The sequence below is a fragment of the Odocoileus virginianus genome, chromosome 2 (genome assembly GCF_023699985.2).
Source record: "Odocoileus virginianus isolate 20LAN1187 ecotype Illinois chromosome 2, Ovbor_1.2, whole genome shotgun sequence".
NCBI classification, from domain to species: Eukaryota; Metazoa; Chordata; class Mammalia; order Artiodactyla; family Cervidae; genus Odocoileus; species Odocoileus virginianus.
Window position 1 is genome coordinate 47,643,512 of NC_069675.1, and position 16,875 is coordinate 47,660,386.

The window sequence follows — 16,875 nt, forward strand, 5'->3', positions numbered from 1 at the left end:
AGAGTCGGACAAGACTGAAGTGACTTAGCACATCCTCACATGTTCCTTGAAAGTGTTACTCACTCAGTTGTGTCTGACTCTTTGCGACCCCATGGACTAGTCCACCAGGCTCCTCTGTCGATAGAATTCTCCAGACAAGAATACTGGAGTGAGTAACCATTCACTTCTCAAGGGGATCTTCCTGATCCAGCAATCAAACCTGGGTCTGTTGCATTGCAGGTGGATTCTTTACCATCTGAGCCACCAGGGAAGCAATGTGCATACATCAAAACATTCATGACAGGCATGTTCAAAAATTATAGTAACCTTACAAGTTGGGGTGGTCAGCCAAATTTCCCTTTATAATAAGAAAAATGGTGAAATTATTTCTTGAATTTAAGTTACAGGTACTGTGCCAGATAAGCACACCTGTATCACCTCCTGGTGTTTAGTCGCTCAGTCATGTCTGACTCTGCGACGCTGTGGGCCGAAGCCCTCCAGGTTCCTTTCTCCATGGGATTTCCCAGGGAAGAATACTGGAGTGAGTAGCCATTCCCTTCTCCAGGGGATCTTCCTGACCCAGGGATTGAACCTCAATCTTCTGCATTGCAGGTAGATTCTTAACTGTCTGAGCCACCAGGGAAGCCCAGTTATGTTCCTTAAAGCAAGTTAATGCACATAAACTTTGGTGAAACCAGAATAAGGTCTGTAGTTAATTGCACTTATGTCAGTTTCCTAGTTTGATATGTTCTGTAGTTTTGTAAGATGTTACCATTGGATGGAGCTGTGGTAAGGGTATATGGGCTCTCTGCAACTTCTTGTGAGTGTATAATTAATTTTATAAAGTAAAAACTTAGGGAATATCCTGGTGGCCTAGTGGTTGGGATTCCAGGCTTTCACTGCCATGGCCCAGGTCCAGTCCCTGGTCAGAGAACTGAGATCCTGCAAGCTGTGTGACATGGCCAAAAAACAAACTTAAAAACAGAAATCAGATTAATAGTTACCTGCAGCTGAGAAGGTGAGGGTTGGGCATTGGCTGCACAGAACTTACTGAGGTGATGGGCGTATTGTCTTGGTTTTATTAGTATTTTCTGTATACCTTTGTCACAACTTACAGGTCTATAAACATAAAAGATTATTGCATTCTACTTCTGAGTAAATTGTACCTAACTAAACCTGTGCTTTGTTGTACTGTTTTCATTCCTGCCTCTGGTCCTGTGGATGTGCTTTTCCCTCTGCTTAAATGAGCCCAAGAAATCCAAGCCTAAATTCAAACTGCTTGTACTCTCAAGCCTTCCCTTGCCTCTGAGACCCACCAGTAAATTCTTCCCGTATGCTCACTTATGCTGTGCATAATTTTTAGTTTTCATCTGTTTCTTATCTAGTCTCCTCCAAGACAGCCAAGTCACACGATTTCTTTCTGTCGCTGGGATCCAGTAGTGTTGAATGGGTGAATGAATGAATGATGTAAAGCAGGAAGAAAGGAACTTACCTGGTCCAGTGGTTAAGAATCCCAAAGATCACACAAGCCCTGGGGCAGCTAAGCCCACTAGCTGCAACAAAGACCCAGCCCAGCCAAAATTTAAAAAATGAAGTTGGATAAAAGCTTAAAGCAACTGTTCTCTAAGTGTGGTCCAGGGTCTTTGAGACCCTTTCAAAGGGTCCGTGAGTTGCTTGGGTTTTCTTATAAATACTTGAGACAGCACAGCTCAATAGAAGGCAGAAGCAGCTAAGAGAATCCAGTTGTCTTCAATTAAGCCAGCCATTAAAGATATTGCTTGCAAAGATGTAAAATACTTTTTACTTGGAAAAATTATTTTTTCTTAAAAATACTAGGAAATAGGTTATGATCAAATTTTTACTCAGTTTTAATTTTCATTAAAATGCAGTAGATATAATACATGTTTTTTTTTTTTTTAAGTTATTTGGAGTCTTCAATAATTTTTAAGAGCATAAAGGGAATCTGAGACCAAAAAGTTTGAGAGCCTGTGCCTCAGAGACTGTTACAACCCCTTCGTTGTTCAAGGATATGATAGGAAATGGTAATGATGTTGACATTCAAGTAGTGCTCTGGTACACGTGGCAGGCCTTGTGATAAGCACTTTACCTGTCGGTGCTATTATATCTCCATTTTACTCCTGAGATCAGTGAGGCACAGAGAAGTCAATTGACTTGGCCACATACCTAGTCAGGATTTGAACCCCCATGTGTTTCAGAGGTCCTGCTGCCAACAGTTTTCTGCCGCCTTCCCAGAGGCCTGGGAAGGAGCGGAAAGGCTGGTGCTATCTGCTATGTCCCTGCTTTGTGCTCTCCGCTGACCTCACAGTCTAAGCAAGAGTCATAGAGGCCTCCAACTTTCCAGTTTTCATTTCAGACTCTGCCACCCTGAGTATTTTCAAGCACAGCCTTGCAATGCCTTGGTTTCTAACAATCTACCACGTGCACCTGCACTTCAGCCACCAATTCCTCTCTCCAGACCACACCCAGACACTATTATACAACTTCCTGTTTTATTGTGACTGCCTACTTTTCTGGTTTTCTTAAGTGTGAAAGTGAAGTCGCTCAGTCAAGTCCGACTCTATGACCCTATGGACTGTAGCCCACCAGGCTCCTCCATCCATGGAGTTTTCCAGGCAAGAGTACTGGAGTGGGTTGCCATTTCCTTCTTACCTGGTTTTCTTACCCTGGAATTAAAGCTATTCTTTTTTTTTTTTTTTTTTTTTTAATTTTTATTAGTTGGAGGCTAATTACTTTACATCATTACAGTAGTTTTTGTTATACATTGATATGAATTAGCCATGGTAAAGCTATTCTTTTACTTCTTCAGGCCGTCAATCTTGATATTTCCACTTGACTTTTTACCCCTTTTAACCCCATTCTCTTTATTTTTTTCCCTAAAAGATTTATTTATTTTTTGGCTGTGGTAAATCTTTGTTGCTGTGCATATGCTTTCTCTAGCTGAGGTAAGCGGGGCTACTCTAGTTGTGGTCCCTGGCTTTATTGTGGTGGCTTCTCTTGTTGTGGAGCACAGGCACTAGAAGTGCTGGGTCAATGGTTGTGTTGCTGTGACACTATTCTCATCTTCCCTCCCATGTCTCTGCTCTTCCTGGATCCCTTGTTGAATTAAGCAGAGTCATCATCAACCTAGTCAGTCACCCAAGATGAAATCCAGCCATCATCTAGATTCCCATTATCTCCTGTGGCCAACCAGTCACCAGTGGATTCTACCCATTAAACATTGGTCATATCTATCTCTTCATTCCCATGGCAATCAAACCATTCCAGGCTGCTACCCTCCCTCCTTGAGCCTCAGAGTGAATCTTGTCTCCTGATCACAAATTCATACCCCTTTCTCTCCTTTGTGCCACTGTGTGTGTGTGTGTATGTTAGTCGCTTAATCCAACTCTTTGCGACCCTGTAGACTGTAGCCCAGGGGCCCCTCTGTCCATGAAATTCTTCTGGCAAGAATACTGGATTGGGTTGCCATTTCCTTCTCCAAGAGGATCTTCCCAACCCAGGGATTGAACCTGGGTATCCTGCACTGTAAGCAGATTCTTTACCATCTGCACTTCTAGTTAGTATTTTTTCTGTTTTTGAATAAATTTCTAAAACTATAAAAGTAATACATACACATTGGAGAAATTCTGGCCGATACAGAGAAGTGTAAAGAGAAAAAGATCACTTAGAAACTTACCAACCAGAAGTTAACACCGTTATATTGTTTAAATGCTAAGTCATGTCCAACTCTTTTGCAACCCCATGAACTGGGCTTCTCTGTACATGGAATTTCCCAGGCAAGAATAAAGGAGTGAGTTGCCATTTCTTCCTCCAGGGGCTCTTTCCCACCCAGGGATCGAACTCTGGTCTGCATTGGCAGGCAGATTCTTTAACACTGAGTCACTAGGGAAGCCTAAACATTGTTATATACTATATACGTATATATATTTTTGGCCACACGTCATATGAAAATCTTAGTTCTCCGACCAGGGATAGAGTCCACACTCCCTGCATTGGAAACGTGGAGTCTTAGCCTTGGAACACCAGGGAAGTCCCAATTTTGTTATATTATGATATATTTTCTTACTAGAGCTATAGTTCAGAATCACAGATGGATCATATATTACTGCTTATTGTTGCTGTGGTCACTAAGTCATGGGTCTGACTCTTTGAGACCCCCACGGACTGTAGTCCACCAGGTTCCTCTGTCCATGGGGATTTCTCAGGCAAGAATATTGGAGTAGGTTGCCATTTCTTCCTCCAGGGAATCTTCCCAACCCAGGGATTGAACCCACGTCTCCTGCACTGGCGGGCGGATTCTTTACTGCTGAGCTACTGGGGAAGCCATTCCACAGCTTCAGTTCAGTCATGTCCGACTCTTTGAGACCCCATGGACTACAGCACGCCAGACTTCTCTGTCCATTGCCAACTCCTGGAGTTTACTCAAACTCATGTCCATTGAGTCGGTGATGCCATCCAGCCATCTCATCCTCTGTTGTGCCCTTCTCCTTCTGCCCTCAATCTTTCCCAGCATCAGGGTCTTTTCCATTGAGTCAGTTCTTCACATCAGGTGGCCAAAGTATTGGAGTTTCAGCTTCAGCATCAGACCTTCCAATGAATACTCACGACTAATTTCCTTTAGGATTGACTGATTGTGTCTCCTTGCAGTCCAAGGGTTTCTCAAGAGAATTCTCCAACATCACAGTTCAAAAGCATCAATTCTTCTGTGCTCAGCTTTCTTTATAGTCCAACTCTCATATCCATACATGACTACTGGAAAAACCAAAGCTTTGACTAGAGGGACCTTTATTGATAAAGTAATGTCTCTGCTTTTTAATATGCTGTCTAAGTTGGTCATAACTTTTCTTCCAAGGAGCAAGCATCTTTTAATTTCATTCTACAGCTTAGAGCCCTTCAAATGGTTTACCTTCAATGCTCTCATCTCTTAAAATCACTCAAATTCCTACCAAGGTATAAGTCCTGACAGGGTCTGCCTCCATGATATAATTCGTTAGACAGTTTGAAAGCATACCACGAGTATATTTCTAGCTGCTCTGAGTCTGGATAAACCATAATTTATTTAGGTTGTCCTCAATCTGTCTACAGAGTAGTTTCCTTTCTTTCCTGTCCCTGGAATGTCTGTACCTCATTTTTCTCAGAATAGCATTAGCCTAAAGTCATCTCCTTAGGGAATCCTTTCCTGACCACGTTATCTGATATAAGGTCCTTCCCCCACCACAGGTTTCTTTTTTTTTTAAGTCTTATTTATTTTATTAATAGAAATTCACATAAATTATTACAACCATTCCAAAACAGGATTTCAAAGAGCTGTAGAGTTTTGCCCAGTCTTTGGTACAGCAATCCCACTTGGACCCACTTGGTCTCTTTAAATCATGATTGATACATGCAAAGATTTTAGATACAAGGACGTTTATCACAATGTTCTTTTTAATATTTAAGATTGCAGACAACATAAATAAATTATGATTTATCAAACTCAAAGCAGCTAGAAATATATTTGTGGTATGTTTTCAATAAAAAAATCAGACTTCAAACATACACTGATCCTCTTCTAAATGATGTATATATAGCATGATGTCATTTTTGTTTTCTAGTCAAGCAAATACATCAAGACTGGATGGATAATATAAATGATTTATATTATTTGTTCAATTTATACATCTTTATTGGGATTCTTCTGTGTCTATTGAGGATACAAGGATGAAAAAGAAAATCATGTCCTTATTCTCAAGGCCTTTACATTCTAGTGAAAAAACTGAATTGCCATTGTGGTAAGTGTTCAGAGTGTCTTGAGAGCTTATGATGTGGTTAAGAAGGGCCTTTCCCCCTGAGTTTTGAAATTTTCTAAAGTGAACATGTACTGGTTTTAGACTCAGAAGGGCCCTTTTGCCTCCTGCCCTTTTGTTTCTTTCTTTTTCTTTTTTTCTTTTATGTTTAAGGAAGCTTCTCACTGAAATAAATGGGAGGGACTTCCCTGGTGGTCCAGTGGCTAAGACTCTGCACTCCCAATGAAGGGGGCCTCAGTTCGATCCCTGGTCAGGGAACTAGATCCCACAAGCCACAACTAAGAATTTACATGCTGCAACTAACACCTGGCACAGTCAAATAAATAAAATATTTTAAAAAGAAAAAAATGGGAACTAGAAGGTGGTAAATGGAGGGGTCTGGAGTGAAAGGGGCAGTTCTTACGGTTTGGGGAATGGGGGAGACTCCACTGTCTTGAGAGGCTTAGGGGAAAGTATGTATGTGTGTGAGTGTGTGTTCCTGTCTGTGCTTAAGTGGGAGAGAGGAGGACCCCAGGCGAAGAACTAAATCAGTTTAGGTAGAGCTGTGTCTCTTGGCCTTCATTTTCTCAAAATCAAGGTAAAGGTAACATCACACCATTTTGTGCCTCTGTGCTAAGTTTCTACTTCTTCCTCCTTTAAAAATCAGCCAAAGAGGAAGTTTCCTGATGGCCTACTGATGAGGATTCAGCAATTTCACTGCCGAGGCCCCCGGTTCAATTCCTGGTGGAGGAACAGAGATCTCACAAGCTGCACCCTGCTGTGCAGTGAAAAACTGCAAAACAACAGTAGACCTCTGCCCTTTGAACCATTTCCTTTCCCCTACCCTCAGGCATGCTGGGTCCACTTGCAGTAAAATCAACTTTACGTGTGTGTGGGGGGGGGGGGTGGCGGGGGGTGAACACTTGCTTAGACCTACTGGATCAGAATTTCTGAGTGGTAGGGACCAAGGATCTGCATTTGAAAGAACACCCAGGAGGATCCTGGCCATCATGCACAGTTGGAGACTAGCCCCACAAAGTGCTCCCAATTCATTTTGTAATTCTCTATAATTGGAATGAAACTATTCCCTTTTACCAGCTTGCCACCCTTGGGAGGGAGTGAGCACAGCCCTGCACTTGGCCATCAAGGAGGGTTTTGGGTGCTAATTTGTGAAATGACTGATACGTCCAAAACGAACCCAGGTGTCCTGATCCCCAAATCTACACTTGCTCCTCTCACATCATGGTTTATCCCCACAGGCCGCTGAATGCTTCATGAGACCCTTTCCTGCTTCAACTTTGCCAAAAAAATCACATGCAAACTAAAAACCTCATGAACTCACCTAGGAAGATATTGGGAAGAATGGGACTTCAAGAGAATGAGTAGCTGTAAGGAAAGCCAGAAAATGTGACCCTTTGAAAGTGAAGTGAGTGCAATCCACACCAGAGGGATGAGTCAGCCCCTGCTGCCGCCGGCGGGGCCTCTCAAGAGTGTCACCTGTACCCACCCCCCACCCCCCATCAAGGAGTTAAAACAAGCTCTGGAAAAGAGCTCTGGAATGTAACAGTTAATAAGGTGAGTGCTCAGCAGGCAATGAGTCATAACAAAAGGCTTGCACGGAATCCAGAAGAGGGGTGACCACAAGGTTAGAAATTATAGTGTGTCTCCCACACTGTCCAAGGACAAAGATGCTCTGATTGGTCAGAGCTGTTCATTTAGAGAGAATTGTTCAAAGGACAGTCAATTCATCTTAGGAGAAATGGGTGTATATCCTGATAACAGCTCATCCACTTTCTTTTATACAAGTCTTTATGGAGCACCTCCCATGGGTCAGGGGCTATACCAGCTGCTGGAGACATAACAGTGGGCAGCACAGGCATAGTACCTGCCCTTGAAGAGTCTCAGCATCATTTTCACTCACTCAGCTCCCAGCCTGTCATTAGGAACGCTTTGTGGACTGGCCTGGTAAGGGGAGAGAAGTCTGAGCAAATGACCAGAGCCAATTATTTTGCAATTAGGCCTCCTGTTCTCACATTAATAACATTCTAGTTTTGAGTCACTTAGACTCAGATGAGGGACAGGGAGGCCTGGCGTGCTCAAGTCTGTGGGGTCACAAAGAGTCGGACAGGATTGGGCAACTGAACAACAACAACAATGACTCAGATGAGAGTAAAATAGCCAGTTCTTCAGAGTTTCATTTCCTCTGGACCTGCGGATGAGCTGGACAAATATTCCTGGCCTGGTAAGCCCTGTGATGGCCGGCAGCCTGGCTTTAGTAGCTCTCAGTTCCCGCACAGCCTCAGCCCCACCCCCAGCACCGCTAGGATTGCCTGTGTACTTTCCTGCCCCAGTGGCCCACTGAGAGGTTGTTGGGAGGATTTTTTTTAATTACTGGGTGTCTTAAATTCCAAAACGATGAGCCAGCAGAAACCACTGCTTGCTGCCCACTCCACCCCCCAGCGCCCCCGGGTTGATTTAAAAGGCAAAGGCAGTAAAACCAGCTATTTGTTGTTGTTGTTCAGTTGCTAAGTTGTGTCTGATTCTTTGCGGACCGCATGGACTGTATCCCACCAGGCTCCTCTGTCCATGGGGTTCTCCAGGCAAGAATACTGGAATGGGCTGCCATTTCCTCCTCCAGGGGGATCTTCCTGGATCAGGGACTGAACCTTGTCTCCTGCACTGGCAGGCAGATTCTTTACCACTGAGTCACTAGGGAAGCCCCGAACCAGCTGATATTAAGTGAAGAATGAAAGTAATAGGAATGATTTTGAATGGCCACACCTGTGACATTGAGGGCAGCCCCGGGTTCTTAGATGCCTTGAGAGAAACCCTGAGAGCCCAAACCAGGATCCTTAGCTGCTTGTAATTGTTTCATAGACCTGACTCTGAGAAACATTCACTCAAAGGCAGATCCAGATTTTGGAACCTGAGGCCTACCTGTTTCTTAAGAAAGAAATACAAAATTAGACACAGGGTCTTAGGGACCCAGGGACCCTGAAGCATAAGGTTCGATAGTTTCATGGTAAACCACCTACATGTTCATGCTAGAATATAAAAATATTGGGTCTTTCTGATCCCAAAGAATTGGTGGCTTCTCAGGATACTTAGCAGAGAAGGCAATGGCACCCCACTCCAGTACTCTTGCCTAGAAAATCCCATGGACGGAGGAGCCTGATGGGCTGCAGTCCATGGGGTCGCAGAGTCAGACATGACTGAGCAACTTTACTTCCACTTTTCACTTTTATGCATTGGAGAAGGAAATGGCAACCCACTCCAGTGTTCTTGCCTGGAGAATCCCAGGGATGGGGTCGCACAGAGTCGAACACGACTGAAGTGACTTAGCAGTAGCAGGACACTTAGAGGAAAGAAGCAGCCCAGGATGATAGTGACTTAAATATTTTACCTCCTTGATCTTATTGATAAATCACACTTCCCTTTCTTCATACTTACATCTGGTTATAGATTCAAATGCTAGGCTCTTCGATACTCAAGGACAGAAATCACCTCCCATTCATCATTGAATCCCTCAGTTCAGTTCAGTTCAGTTGCTCAGTCGTGTCCGACTCTTTGCGACTCCATGAATCGGAGCCAGGCCTCCCTGTCCATCACCAACTCCCAGAGCTTACACAAACTCATGTCCATCGAGTCGGCGATGCCATCCAGCCATCTCATCCTCTGTCGTCCCCTTCTCCTCCTGCCCCCAGTCCCTCCCAGCATCAGGGTCTTTTCCAAAGAGTCAACTCTTCATTGCAGATGGTGATTGCAGCCATGAAATTAAAAGATGGTTACTCCTTGGAAGGAAAGTTATGACCAACCTAGATAGCATATTGAAAAGCAGAGACATTACTTTGCCAACAAAGGTCTGTCTAGTCAAGGCTATGGTTTTTCCAGTGGTCATGTATGGATGTGAGAGTTGGACTGTGAAGAAAGCTGAGCACCGAAGAATTGATGCTTTTGAACTGTGGTGTTGGAGAAGACTGTTGAGAGTCCCTTGGACTGCAAGGAGATCCAACCAGTCCATCCTAAAGGAGATAAGTCCTGGGTGTTCATTGGAAGGACTGATGTTGAAGCTGAAACTCCAGTACTTTGGCCCTAGTACTTAACAAATTTTTTGTTGTTGTTTTTCAGTCACTAAGCCATGTCCAACTCTTCACAACACCGTGGACTGCAGCCCACCAGGCTTCTCTGTCCTCCACTATCTCCCAGAGTTTGCTCAAATTCATGTCCATTGAATTGGTGATGCCATCCAACCATCTAATCCTATGTCGTCCCCTTCTCCTCCTGCCCTCAATCTTTCCCAGCATCAGTGTCTTTCCCAATGCGTTGGCTCTTGGCATCAGGTGGCCAAAGCATTGGAGTTTGTTTCAGCATCAGTCCTTCCAATGAATATTCAGGACTGATTTCCTTTAGGATTGACTGGTTTGATCTCCTTGCAGTCCAGGGAATTCTCACAAACAGCGTAAAGCAAAATACCTATTGAAGGGATGAATGGATGAATGAATAACTGCGTGAATGAAGTCTCTCAGGTGCAAAGAAATGACAAGTCCTGTTTATCCCCTACCCTTTCTTTCTCGTCTGCCTCTAGGTGACATGGGATGAGAACCTGGGCTCTAGAGTTGAACCCGACCTTGAATCCTGATTTTGCCACATACCAGCCTTGGGCATCTCTCAGCCTCAGTTTCCTTCTCCATTTTATAATGGAGCCAATAATCCCTCTGTGCAAGCTTGGGAGAATCAGCAATAATGTTTGAAAACTGCCTGCTACATGGTAGGTCTCAATGCTAGCTGTCCTCTTATTACTTTAGGTCAAGCCTAGGCAAACAGTGGCCCACGGGCCAAATATGGCCCCTACTGCCCTTTTTTTTTTTTTTGGCTTCCCTGGTGGCTCAGCTGGTAAAGAATCTGCCTGCAATGCGGGAGACCTGGGTTCAATCCCTGGATTTGGAGGATCCGCTGGAGAAGGGAAAGGCTATCCACTCCAGTATTCTGGCCTGGAGAATTCCATGGACTGTATAGTCCACAGGGTCGCAAAGAGTCGGACGTGACTGAGTGACTTTTACTTCACTTCCTTTTTTGTAAATAAAGATTTATTGAAACATGGCCGTGTGTGTGTGTGTGTGTGTGTGTGTGTGCGCGCGCGCGCGCTCACATGCTTAGTCATGTCCAATGCTCTGAGGCCCCATTGGACTGTAGCCCACCAGCTTCTCTGTCCATGGGACTTTCCAGGCAAGAATCCTGGAGTGGGTTGCCATTTCCTCCTCCAGGGGATCTTTCCAGCCTGGGCATCAAACATGCCTCTCTTCTGTTTCCTGCATTGGCAGCTGGATCCTTTCCCACTAGCGCCACCTAGGAAACGCATGGCCATGTATATTTGTTACATACTGTCTCTGGTGGTTTTGTGCTACCACGGAAGAGCTGAGTAGTGCTGACAGAGACTGCATGGTAAACAAAGCTTAAAATGTTGTCAATCTCTAATCTAGGCCTTCATCACTTTACTCTCAACTTGGGCTGTGCTAAATCACTTCAGTCGTGTCTGACTCTGCGATCCTATGGAGTATAGCCCTCCAGTCTCTTCTGTCCATGGGATTTCTCAGGCAGGAATACTGGACTGGGTAGCCATTTCCTGCTCCAGGGGATCTTCCAGACCCACAGATCAAATCTGTGTCTCCTGCATTGCAGGTGGATTCTTTACTTTCAACTGGCAGTTACCTCCTAACTGGTCTTTGCTCTTCCTCCCACTCTATTCTCTTTCTATTCTGCAGCTAGTTGTTTTCCTAACATATATGATCCTACTAAAGTTTTACTCAATGAAACCTCTGTTGGAGCCCCATTTTCTGCAACTTCTTTGTGTATTTTTAAAATTTGTTGGCGTCTGGCCGCTGTGTTTCCCTGCAGCCTCTCTCTCCCTACTCCCTTTCCTCTCTGTGTCCTGTACAACAGCCACATCACAACTCAGTGGCTGGTGTGGCTCTGTGACTCTACACCCCACCCACCTCCAAAATGTCCCTTTCTCTGTTTTCTGCTGCTCCTTGGCTTCATCTTACCAAGCATCTCTCTGAAACCTGTCCTGATGTCCTTTCTCTGTACTCTGAGATCAATCAGGATAAGGTCAGTTACATTACAGTAACAAACCCCCAAATCTCAGTGACTGAAACCTACAAAACCCAAATTGAACAAAGAATAACAAGTATACCAAGGTTCCACTCCTGAAGTGCTTGACAAGTATCTATGATTTTTTTTTTCCTCCCAAGAATAGAAAAAAACCCAACCTAACCTTTTTTTTCTCCCCCGTATACTGATCCTATTAACAGATGCTTGTCATTTTGCCTAAAACAAAGGCTCTTGTAGAGGTTGTAGTTGATAAAAATTGTAAAAGGGGAATTTCATTTAAGGAAGAAAGAATGGAAAGTCTGGATAGATGAACTGTAACTAAAGATTCAGGCTTCCCTGCTAGCTCAGCAGTAAGAATCCACATGCCAATGCAGGAGACACAGGTTTGAAGGTTTGATTCCAGGTTTGGGAAGATCTCCTGAAGAAGAAATTGGCAATCCACTCCAGTATTCTTGCCTGAGAAATCCCATGCACAGAGGAGCCTGAGAGGCTACAGTCAAAGAGTCAGATATGACTTAGCGACTAAACAGCAACAACAAATTAAAGAGTCATGCTTAGCACCACTTTTGGCCACAATAAAAGCTCAATAAGCACAGCATGTGGGATCATAGTTCCCCACCCAGGGATTGAACCTTCACCCCCTGCACTAGCAGCGCAGAGTCTTAACCACCAGACAGACAGGAAAGTTCCTCTCATCCAGTTCTTGAGCCAGTCCTTCCCAAGGCCAGGTCATGGGGTTGAAAGAGGAGGGAGGGAAGACCCAGTCTCTGTCTGAACCAGCGTGTGATGTGCTGTCATCAGAACCCCCTTCCCAGGGGGCAGACAACCACATCTGAGCTGCTCCAAGGGTCATGGGAGAATTTCTCCAGGACTCTCTCCTTTCTCTATTCAAAATGTCCTTGTCCTTGTCTTGCTCTCTGATACTTGGTTTCTGCCTCGTCCCTTCCTGTTATTCAGCCCACAGGGCACACCTTCATTCTGGGGGGCACATTAGGAGCAGATACAGCTCTGTGAGCCCTGGGCTGTTCCCTGAGCTCTTGTGTTGCTGTTCCCCATGCCTTCGTTTAATAATCTGCCCCAGGAGACTCTGGCCCACGGCCACCCACTGTGCCTATGTGTTTCGGAAATCACTTCTTGCCCTGTCCACGACCCCCCATCATTGGGCTTGGCCTTTTTTAAGGTGTTACTCTTCCGTCTTGCTCTCTCCTTTGTTTTCCCTTTGGACTCTGAACACCACCATCAGCTCTTGCCCTTGTTCTTCCAGGCAGCGCCACATCAGAACTCATGAAAAAGACAGGCTTGGAAATCCATACTGGCCTCATCTCTGATCTACATCCAGATCTGTGCCTCATCCCACCCCTCATTCCCAATACCTCTAGACCCCAGTCTTACTCCATATGCAGTCCTAAGAACTCTTGATGTAGAAGTGGATTAAATTTACCATGCTGGGGAACTTGCCTGGTGGTCAAGTAGCTAAGACTCCATGCTCCCAATACAGAGGGCCCAACTTCAATTCCTGCTCAGGGAATTAGATCTCACATGCCACAACTAAAGATCCCACATGCCACAATAAGACTCAGTACATGTGTGTGTGGTAAGTTATCTCAGCTGTGTCTGACTCTTTGCGACCCTGTGGATTATAGCTCAGCAGTGTCCTATGTCCATGGGATTTCCCAGGCAAGACTACTCAAGTGGGTTGCCATGCCCTCTTCCAGGGGATCTTCCTGACCCAGAGATTGAACCCAAGTCTCTTATGTCTCCTGCATTTGTAGGCTGGTTCTTTACTACTAGCGCCACCTGGGAAGCCCCAAGATCCAGTATAGTCAAATAAGTAAATATGAATATTTATTTTAAAACATAAATAAATGCAAAAAGAGCAAATGGCTGTCTGAGGAGGCCTTACAAATAGCTGAGAAAAGAAAAGAAGCAAAAGGTGAAGGAGAAAAGGAAAGACACACCCATCTGAATGCAGAGTTCCAAAGAGTAGCAAGGAGAAATACGAAAGCCTTCCTGAGTGAACAATGCAAAGAAATAGAGGAAAACAATAGAATGGGAAAGACTAGAGCTCTCTTCAAGAAAATTAGAGATACCAAGGGAACGTTTAATGCAAAGATGGGCACAATTAAGGACAGAAACAGTATGGACCTAACAGATGCAGAAGATATTAAGAGGTAGCAAGAATACACAGAACTACACAGAAAGGATCTTAATGACCCAGAAAACCACGATGGTATGATCACTCACCTAGAGCTGGGTATCTTGGAGTGTGATGTTAAATGGGCCTTAGCAAGCATCACTATGAAAAAAGCTAGTGGAGGTGATGGAATTCCAGCTGAGCTATTTCAAATCCTAAATATGAATGCCAGCCTGCAGCACTCCAGGCTTCTCTGTCCTTCTTTGTCCTTCACTATCTCCTGGAGTTTGCTCAGACTCCTGTTAATTATGATTAACAGTGATGTTACTTAACCATCTAACCAGGTTGTTGTTATTATCACCATATAATTAAACTAGGCATGGCTTGACCCCAGAAGAGGAAGACCTACATGGCAGTTAATAATCCTGGAACTTCCTTGGTGGTCCAGCTGTTAAGAATTCACCTTCCAATACAGGGAACACGGGTTCAATCTCTGGTTAGAGAGTTAAGATCCCACATGCCATAACTGGAGAGAAGTCTGTCCACTGCAACAAAAATACCACGTGCCCCCCAGAATAAATTAATTAATTTAAAAAATAATAATCTGGGCTTCTGTGGTGGCTCAATGGTAAAGAATCTGCCTGCCAATGCAGGAGACACGGGTTTGATCCCTGATCTGGGAAGATCCGACATGCCTTGGAGCAACTAAGTCCGTGCATCACAACTGCACTCTAGAGCCCAGGAGCTGCAACTCCTGAAGCCCATGTGCCGTAGAGCCCATGTTCTGCAACAAGAGAAGCCACTTCAGTGAGATGCCTGTGCACTGCAACTGGAGAGTAGCCCCTGCTTACAGAAACTAGAGAAAAATCTGGTGCGGCAACAATGACCCAGCACAGCCAAAAATAAATAAATAAATAAAAATTAAAAAAATAATAATAGTCTTATTGTGGGAGCTTCCTGGCAGTCCACTGGTTAGGACTCGGAGTTTTCATTGTTGGGGCCTGAGGTTCAGTCCCTGGTCAGGGAAATAGGATCTTCAAACCTTGCATCTCAGTCAAAAAAAAGCCTACTGTACAGGTAGTTGGACATCCCCTTACCCCTGCCATGTTGCCTTGAACTATGTTCCGTGCATTTGGATTGTAGGACTAACGGCCTTTCACAAACCAAGTGCTCTCTCTTGGTCTATTTCTTCCTCTTTGCTCTCAATTTGTAATGAATGATCCTTTTATCCAATCCTGTACCCCTATGAAGTCATCTCTCCTCTTCCTCACTACAGACGATCCTCTGTCTGAAGACTGAAAATTCTTAATTGTCCTTCCCCTAATGACTTTGGACAGTGTGAGGAGCTGGTGACTTGGAGAGCGCCTAACATCCCCTGGCTTCTTTCACTGTAAATAGACTGTGGGAAAGAGGTGTCTCTTAGGCAGGAATCCGGACTCCAGTGAAATAGACCTTGAAATAGGAAGACAGGAGGAATGGTCTTCAGGTTGTCAGGAGTTGCTGAGGCATTGCTGACAGATTCCAGGAAGGGATAAAGACCACTGTTGAGGTCACATGGCCACTGGGGAAAGTCAGCCTGGATGTGAGCTGGGAATAACTGAGGAGGAGGAACTTCCCTTGTGGTCCAGTGGTTAAGACTCAGTGCTTCTAATGCAGGGGATGCAGGTTCAAAAAGTGAGAGAGAGAAGGAGGAGAAGCTTTGCCAAAGGGAAGAGCAAACCTGAAAGAGAACTCATGCAGCTTCCTCAGGACCTGGTTCTGTGCCTGGACCATATGAGCAATGCAGACTGGATGGATGAGTGGGTTCAAAGGAAAGAAGGAAAGATAAAATACAAAAGGAAATATTTAACAAATCAAGTAAGTAAATGAGTCATAGCAAGATCTGGCTTCCAGTAACCTGGGACCTTCCTTCCCTGCCTCCCTCCTCCTCTCCCTTTCCCTCTCCTCCCTCAATCTCTCTCTCAGTCTCTCTTTCTTTTTTTAAATTGACCTTGTTCATATGTTAGAATCATGTTTATTTATTTATTTTTAAAAATTTATTTTGGCTATGCTACGTGGCATGTGGGATCTTAGTTCCCTCATCAGGGAACAGACCCAGGCCCCCTGGTTTGGAGGCACAGAGTCTTATCCACTGGGTTGCCAGGGAAGTCCCTCTGTCTCTTTCTTTAATGAGGTTATTTTCCATCCTGGAGTGGCTCTAACTTTTGTCCCCACCAGATTGGCAGCCTGGCTGAGTAGGGCACTGTGTACAGGAAGAAAGCCAGAGGGCTGGGCCTGGTGTGTGTGACATGGGGCCCACAGGAGGGAGAACCAGAGACTGAATCAGGCCCCTTTAGTAGCAGGGCCGAGCACAGAGCTTGGTTTCATAAAGGAACTAGCAGGATTAGCTGGACTGGAGGTTCAGGTGGAATGTACCAAAATTCTCTCTCTGGCATGAACAGTTATGGCAAATCCACAATGAAGTCTATTGATATAACAATGTGTAGCTGTTAAAATATTTCCTTCACATACCAAGAAGTTTACCATTTTAAAAGGTGAACCTACCAGTTTTTACTTATTCACAGAATTGTGCAACCGTCTCCACTATCTAATTCTATAATATTTTATCACCCTGAGTCTATTAGCGGTCACTCTCCATTCCCCCTCCCCTCAGCCCCTGGCTACCAATAATTTACTTCCAGTCCCTGGATTTGCTTATTCTGGACATTTCGTAGAAATTGAATCACACAATATGTGTGGGGCCTTTCGGGTCTGTTCTTTCACTTAGCACAGTGTTTTTAAGTCTTATCCTTGTTGTAGCATTTATCAGGACTTTGTTTCTCTTTATGGCTGAATAATTTTTATTATGTGGATATATCACATTTTGTT

General features: G+C 44.5%; 1 long non-coding RNA gene across 2 annotated transcripts; it reads left to right on the forward strand.

Moving 5' to 3' along the window:
* Nucleotides 1-6,684: 6,684 nt before the first annotated feature.
* LOC139039162 (uncharacterized) lies at nt 6,685-15,849 on the forward strand. 2 transcript variants are annotated; one of them, XR_011492400.1, is made up of 3 exons: nt 6,685-7,337; nt 10,348-10,530; nt 15,664-15,849. It is a non-coding gene; the product is annotated as an uncharacterized lncRNA (long non-coding RNA). The 2 variants fall into 2 exon arrangements; XR_011492401.1 differs by lacking the exon at nt 15,664-15,849 and adding an exon at nt 14,661-14,733.
* The last annotated feature ends 1,026 nt before the right edge of the window (nt 15,850-16,875 follow it).